The sequence below is a fragment of the Phalaenopsis equestris genome, unplaced genomic scaffold (genome assembly GCF_001263595.1).
Source record: "Phalaenopsis equestris unplaced genomic scaffold, ASM126359v1 Scaffold000419, whole genome shotgun sequence".
Taxonomy (NCBI): Eukaryota; Viridiplantae; Streptophyta; class Magnoliopsida; order Asparagales; family Orchidaceae; genus Phalaenopsis; species Phalaenopsis equestris.
Genome location: NW_018164860.1, coordinates 74,020 through 80,928, shown reverse-complemented (window position 1 = coordinate 80,928; position 6,909 = coordinate 74,020).

Sequence of the window (6,909 nt, the reverse complement as noted above, 5' to 3'; positions counted from 1 at the left end):
TGATCTTAGTTTAATCGGCAGAATTTTTAATTAGAAATAATGTTCCCTGTGCAGAAGTTATTGGGTTGATCGGAATGGTTTATTTAGGTTAGACCAGATTAATTTATAGTTGATCATGATGCATTTTATTACTAATATATTTGTTTTGAGAAGATTGTGCCATATGATTAATTAATAAAAATAGGGGCATTTGCATAGACGCCTCACAATTCTTATGTATTTAAATATCTAACTCTAAATTTTCATATTTACATCCATAAAACTCAACTACATCTATAATACCACTATTGTTTGCTTTCCTATGTATTTGCATATCTAACAATTTTCCATGCATAAGTTTTTGACATCAAAGGGCTATAAATGTAAATATGAAACTATGGGTGTTAATTAAATATGTAAGTTCTTAAGAATTATGATAAAATTTAAGTCAAAATATTCTGGCTTTACACCTAATCAAGATATTATTCATGAAGTTACACTTATTTTTTTAAAAGTATGATATTTATAATAGACTGGATCCGCCGCAACTTGAATTTTGCAGGTTTTTTTTGGATAATTTGCCTCCATTAGAGGTTGACTTAGCTAACTGAAAAATTAGATATTCATAAGAATATCCTTTATGCATATATTAATGTTAGAAAATAATTTATTTCTATTAGAAGTTATGAGGATTAGATTTATTTCTTTATATAATTTTATTTTCCTTTTTATTTTAGATTTATTTTTTTGGATTAGATTTATTTCCTTTCCTATTTTGTGTTGTTTATTTCATCTCTAAATAATTAATATAAATTGATTAATTGAAGATAGTATGTGTTATTTCTTTTCTTTCAAATTATTTCTTTATTATTGTTTTTCCTATTCTAGGATTCATGTAAGGGTTATTTTATGCCAACTTTTATATCAATAAAATTATCCCCATTATTCTAAATTTCAGCACAGTATCAAAGCCTAATTTCGTAACCTAGCCACTGGTTCTCCTTCCAGAGTCGTGCAGGAAGGGAGGGACACTCGTCTTGGTATTTGAAACAATGATTTTTTCTTCTTCTCCCTCTGCAGTCTTGGTCTGTCGACCCGCCCTTCCCAAGTTGGGAGCTTCGACTCTGCTGGCCTCCAGAAAGCAAGCGACAGTTTCCCAACAGTTTTTCTTCTTGCTATTTTTTTCTCTCGTAGAGATCTATTTCGTGGAGAATTTTTTGTTGTTGGCTTCCCGGTAAATTTTTTTCCCCCATCAGGAACTATTGCACATCTCTGCAATATAGATCTATAGTCGTCGGTTCCTTAGCTACAACCATTCTTCACTCTAACTACTACTAGTTCCCCACTTCCCTATCGGTTTTCTAAAGGTTGTTGCCACTGATCCTTCCGACAAGTAATTCCAGACGCTGGAACTCCCTCCGCTGAATAGTCAATCCCTATATTCCAGTCTTGGACCTTCTTATCACGAGATTTGAGCACATCTAGAGTGATGACGTCCTTGAGATCTTCATCAAGGGTATATCGCATGGGCAACCAACCGTGGATTAATGTTGCCCTCTCACTAGCGGCCTCTCCTGACAACATTTTTGTCGGACCTCTGTCTATCGGCTCTCCCTCTCATTGACGACCTTTGTGATGATGAGTTGTGTGTCAATGACTTCTCTGTGAGGCACATGACTTTCTCGTTGTTCTTCTCTGCATGACTTTCCCATTGTTCTTACCCAGAGGACTTTCCCGCAGGAAACAAACAGTTTTTTTTTTCTTTTGTTCTTCCTATTTGCAGGAAACAAAGCCGCTTTTTCCATGAAATCCAGCACTGCTTCCTGTCGTTTCCTATTGTTCTTCTACAAAAATCCAGCGTTGTTTTCTAGAGCTTGATCTGTCACCGGCCCTTTCTCTTGCAGTATTTTCCTTCTCTGTGAGGCGTTAGGAGGATTTGTGTTTCTAGCTGCCCTTTTTTGCAGCTTTCTCTGTCAGCAGAATTTCCTAGGTGTAATTTGCTTTTTCTCTGCCTTGTGGAAATCCTAATCGGAGAGCCGCTACAGTTGTTCGGAGAGCGAGACTTTCTCTCTCCAGTAGCACTCCCAACCGAGGGAAAGTTATTTTCCCGGACATGTCTTCGCAATAAAATTGGACAGAGGGGAGGAGCTATTTTTGCCATTTTTGCCCCCTGCAAGTTTCAATTATTATTCCTTTCTGCAAGAAGTTGCGGTTGCAGCCGTCTTTATGGCGTATTTCGTCATTTCACATCCGTGAATGGTGGAAACGAAAGGAAGTTTATTACAGAGGAGTTCATCGTTGGTTTTCTTACAAAACAGCGACTCGAAAAATGCTATTATTGATGCATGACTGATTGTATTCTTGAATGGATTCCCAACAATCGGTCTACATGCCCTACTTCGTCGGTTTTTTTCTATGCTGCCAAAAAACTCTACACGGGCCTTTCTCTGTTTTTTCCTTTGCCACCGTAACTTTTTTCTGTAGCAAGCTTTTCTCTGGAGCTTTTTCGCATCAAACCCTCCATAATCTTTCTTGCAGCAAACATTCCTCCGGAGCTTTTCCTTGAGCAGGTCCCCACCTGAATTCTTCCTACAACAGACCCTTCTCCAGGGCCTTTTCCTGCATCAGACCCTTCTTCATAATTTTTTCTTACATCAGGCCCTCCTTCGGAATATCTTACAGCAGACCTTCTTCTAGAGTTTGTCCTGCATCAGCCATCCTTTGGAGCTTGTTTCTATATCAGGCCTTCCTCCTGAGCTTTTCATTTTTCTGCATGTCATACACTGCATTTTTTTTTTGTTAGTTGTCTACTTCCCTACAAACTCTCATATAGGAGTCTCCCGTCTACCTACAGACATTGTAAGAACTGCAGCTAAAGACAACCGCAGTTAACTAGAAGTCAGTTTTTTCTGCAGGTAATCTACTTCTCTGCAAACTCCCCTGCAACATTACCTGTAGGAGCATTCTGCCTACCTACAGATATTGCTGGAACTGCAGTCAAAGACAATCACAGTCAACTAGAATTCGATTTTTCCTGCAAGTTGTTTATTTCCTTACAAATTCCTCTGCAACATTATTTGCAGGAGTCTTCCGCCTACCTACAAATATCATAAAAACTGCAATCAAAGATAACCGTAGTACGAGATAAAGACTTCAAATTCTACTTCACAGGATCTTCCTCGTCCATTATCTGATGTTTTCAAAATCCAAATTGAGCATAATTTTCAATTATGTTTCAACTTGAGGGGAACTATTAGACATTATATTAGAAAATAATTTATTACTATTAGAATTTATGATGATTAGATTTATTTCCTGACATAATTTTATTTCCTTTTCTATTTTAGATTCATTTTCTTAGGTTATATTTGCTTCCTTTCCTATTTCAGGCGTTCTTATTTTATGTTGTTTATTCTATCTCCAAATAATTAATATGAATTGATTAATTGAAGATATTAGGTGCCACATCTTTCATGTCCTGTTATTTCTTTTATAGGATTCATGTAAATGTTATTTTATATCCCTTTTATATCAATAAAATTATTTCTCATTCTTCTGAATTTCAACAATAAATTTTTTTAATGTTGAAAATTATCTTTATTTATCTCACTTTTTTCAACATAAACATGTAAAATTCGCCTCAATTGATGCTAAGATATACCATAATCTTTAGGTTGTTAACGGTATATGTATAATTTTTCATTTGTATGCTTGTTATGTTATTTGCAATAAAATTATCGTACCTATTCTCATATAATTAAACGAGCGACTCCATGAGTTTTTCATGCTCGCCAAGTACGTGCTAGCTTTTTGAAAATTTGGAAAATTTACATTCATACCACGCAATTCTTATCTATTTACATATCTAACACCCAAAGTACATACTTTGATATTTACATTAATAACATCATTCGTGCCATAAAATTATGCATGAAAAATTATATTTTACTTTAGACAAAAAATAATGATGATAATAGTCTTAATGTAATGGTAAATTGGTATGTATGTAAATATGAATATTTAGGTGTTATGTACAAAAGAATTGTTTGGTAAGCAAGCAAATGCTCGTTAGAATTTTCAATCCAAAACAAAATTAATTTTGGGATTGATGCGTACTGGAAAATTCGCGGCGGTAATGGATTATCGTCTTAGCGTTGCACGAGGATTCAACACACATTTAGATAAAAAAGAATCGACCTGTGATGACACCAGAAATTTTTACGTGAAAAATCAGTAAAGGAAAAAAACCATTGGGTCTGACCCAATTATAAAAATTCACTATAAATTGATGATTACAGAGACCCCTTGTCCCACAGACAGGAAAAAATTATTTTCCAAGAATTGTTTAGTAAGCAAGTAAATGCTCGTTAAAATTTTCAATCCAAAAATTTTTAATTTTGGGAGCAAAACAAATTATATATATATAATGAAGCTTTAAAGGCATATTTGATTGGGGCCATCAAGATCTGCTTTTCTGCTTGATGGCAAATTGATTTTGTTGTTTATTAAAGAAAATAATTTGTTGTAAATTGAAAAAAAATTCTTTGATTTTATTTTGACTAGAGCTGATTACTGTTAATTAATCATACTATGTTATTAATGCATGAATGAATTGTAGTAATATTGTTAGATAAAACTGATTATGATTATTAAATAATGATAATTAATTTTCTTAATCTTTTTAAAAATGATTCAGCAGCTTCTCCTCAAAAAAACATTTTTGCCCTAGAAAATTCATGCAGGATATATATAAGTCACCATAAATTAATTTACTCGCCCCCACACAAATCTCGATGCACAGTGCATGAGAAAAAATTCTATGTCAAATCAATATCATTTAAGCTACGATATCAATAGCTTTATAGTCAAATAGAACATCTCGAAGACATGAGCCCAATGACATTGAAAAAGATTAAGTTTGAATCCAAATGAACTTAAACCAAGCATTTGAAACATAGTAATAAGTTTCAAAACACTAATTGAAATGTCAAATGATCTTTAAATTTAGCATATCCATAGTCAAATCAAACCGTCTCAATAAAATGAATTTTGTGAGTCTAAGATATTGAAAAAACGACATGGTCTAGGAATCAATATCATTTGTTCTATGAGTTATTTTGGGATTTAGGCTAAATTTATTATAATGCAATTTTTAAGAGCTATAAATTAATCCATATTTTTACTAGAAGAGGCAGGAGAAAGTCAAAAGTTAAGCTGATACTTTCGAAGAAGACTCGGAAGCTCGCATTAGTGACTTTTGTGATCTAAGTATTGTCGTATGGTCATTGTAGCCCAACTCTTATTTTCATTGTTGCTGTATAAACCTAGTACTCAGACTTATTTAACCTCATCATCTCTCAAGGTAAAACTCTACAACTTCAAACATATAGTGAATTATTCTGATTATGTCACATATAATATTAAGATATTAATCTGATTAATAGCTTCATATAATTCATACATATCTCCTAAACACATTTACATTCAATCTCAGTAACTCACTGATTTTAATCCAAAATAATAATAACTCAGCCTTGGATTGGGCCACCTACTCTCAAGCTGTAGTGTGCACGAAAAGTGTGCAGACCTCATATCACTCGAAAAGCCAAGCGGAACACCATCATAGTATCAGATATATATGCTGGAGAAGTGGATCCTGCGATAAATCCAATGCCGAATCACATGCTCTTTTCTTCCCCGCACACTCCATCCCAGTTTCAGCGAAAAATCACATCAGGACGGCATGCAGCTCATCTGCCTCCTTGCCCGCTTCTCTCCTTCGGCCCCATCTGTTGGCTGCTCTCACTCTTATTTCCATGAAGCTTCTCTGCAAAAGCTCATTAATTATGATTCTATCTTTTCATTGATTTTCTTCTTTCTTCTTAAGCCTGTAAGGGGGAAAAAAAGCTTCATTTTTTGGGATGTATGGTAAAATGGTTCGGGAGAGTTGATCGGTTGGTGCACTGTGTACTTTGAAACAAAACAAAAAAAATTGATTTAAACATGGAATAAAGCTTGGAATTATTGTAAAAATGGGCATCTTGTCATGATGCATTTAGGAGATTGAAAGTGGTTGTATCAATCTTAGGAGAAGATATTACGTCCGTTGTCCCGACGTATTGTACTACTTCGTATGTTTGACAGTGTGGTGCGATCCACACTGTCTACCGTGTGTCATAGTATTTTCTCCATGCTTCGAGGAATTGAAGGATTCATTTCATTTCTCTAAATTGTGGCTTTTGGTAATAACCATTCGTAGTGAGTGACATGCCGACATTGTTTCGTTGTGAGGTTAAAGTACTCGATCATTCTCTTCTTAGTTGTTTTCTACTTCATATTGTTGTAGGTGAGCATTAAAATATAAGGGATGGATATTAATTATTTGTTTTACTATACTGTCAACTCCCAAAAGAGCTCTTAAGAAAAGTAGGCAGCCCAGAATTTAAATACTGTTCTTTGGCCCTACATCTAGCCGATGTGAGACTTTTTGTCCATGACATTCTCTTCCGCCCAATCACGTGACGCTCTCGTCATGGATCAGTTTCTCATAGGGTCTCACTGGACCATGGAGAGTCCACACACCTAGCAGACAGTAATCTGCTCTGATACCACTTGTCACCTCTCAAAAGAGCTCTTAAGCGAAGTGAGCAGCCTAGGACTTAAATGCTGCTTTTTGGCCCTACACCTAGCCGATGCGGGACTTTTTGTTCGTGACAATACACTCATATATGCTACTATTAAACTAAAGACGGGATTAGAGACGAAGCTCTCAATCACAATATTGCGCTGATTGTCATGGTAGAACTTAACAACTTAGTGTTGAGATATATGATAATAGCAATGAGTAAAAGCTCTCAACTAGCCATCAAATCTTCTTTTATTTATTCAATTTTACTTTCTTCTCCTCTTATATCATTTTTAGAAATTTAA